This window comes from Myripristis murdjan, chromosome 23 (assembly GCF_902150065.1).
Source record: "Myripristis murdjan chromosome 23, fMyrMur1.1, whole genome shotgun sequence".
NCBI lineage: Eukaryota > Metazoa > Chordata > Actinopteri > Holocentriformes > Holocentridae > Myripristis > Myripristis murdjan.
In genome coordinates, this window is record NC_044002.1 from 3,542,466 (window position 1) to 3,543,808 (window position 1,343).

General features: G+C 43.9%; 1 long non-coding RNA gene across 1 annotated transcript; it reads left to right on the forward strand.

Moving 5' to 3' along the window:
* The first annotated feature begins 451 nt into the window (after positions 1 to 451).
* Positions 452 to 850, forward strand: LOC115355336 (uncharacterized). Its single transcript, XR_003927871.1, has 2 exons — positions 452 to 551; positions 646 to 850. It is a non-coding gene; the product is annotated as an uncharacterized LOC115355336 (long non-coding RNA).
* Positions 851 to 1,343: the final 493 nt, after the last annotated feature.

Sequence of the window (1,343 nt, forward strand, 5' to 3'; positions counted from 1 at the left end):
CACAAAAACGTAATGCATTGTTAAGAAAGTCGTGCACATCTCATTTCTCAGCTCATTTCTGTGAGACCAGGCTGCGATAGCCACAGAAAATACCACCCCAGATCATCAGAACTGAAAACTAATGTTTGTACTCATCCCCCATGCTGGTCATCCATGCCCTTACTTTAAATTTCCTCCTGGATCAATGAAGTATCGACCTACAGTATCTATCTATCTATCAGAACGAAAGTACTACATGTTTCTAATTGCACTCCCCTAATGTAATTAATGAATGGTGTGAAAACATATTACCTTCACTTTTTGTGCCTGGAGCACAAATTTGCATGTTAAGACACGCTGCTGTTGTCACATAATGCAAGTCATGGTGCAGGGACCTTTTCCACAGCAGCCATTTTGACATGAAATAGCAGGTAAACGACAGGTGTTACTAATGACGTTAATTAAGGCTCCATTTCAGTGCAGCACAGTCTTTCCAGTGAACCAGCATGAACAGCAGCAGGACCCTGGCTCTGTTAGACCTGAATGGAATGGAACCTTATTTAATGTCATTGGTAAAACCTGTGTTTACCTGCTATTTCATGTTAATCTGTCACCTGCCTGTCAGTGCTCAATTCTCAGGTTAACATGCAGCCGTTCTGCCCTCAGCTCCTGCTCTGATAAAAAGGCTCAGTTGGTGCTCAGCTACACTTGAGAATGGACAAGATGTGTGACTCTGAACATGGTACAATGACTGGTGCTGGATGTTCCAGTTCCAGCATCTCTGAACAAACATACTGGCAAGTTGGTACCACAGTATCAAGAATTTTCAAAAAAAAAAAAAAAAAAACACTAAAAGGACCAGGCAGTGGCAGTTTTCTTGGCAAATTCTGCACCTCAGAACATACAGATGAAGCAGGCATGCTCCAACAGCAGACGAACACATGCTGGGTTTCACTCCTGTCAGCAAACAACAAAAAGATGAAACTACAGCAGTCACCACCACTAAAACTAAAACCGTCCACCATCGTCTTAAGATGGTTCCGGTAAGATAACACTGACTTTAGCTCAGACAGATGGAAACACCAACAGAGAGACTCTGGTTTTTGATGTGAAATGAGAATGACTGTTCCACTAAAGAATCTGCAGGGACCATTGAGTCAGCCTGGACCAAGATCTGTGTGGAACATTTCCAGCTCCTTGCTCAATCCACACCCATGTGAACTCAGGCTGCTCTGGAGGCAAAAGTTTCCCACCCACTGCGAGTACTAGTACTGCGTTTATGTGCCACTGTTTCAGAAGGTGCTGACAGATGGGCTTTGGGACTCAGCCTGCATGCAGAAGATGCCATGCCAAACACTGCCAAG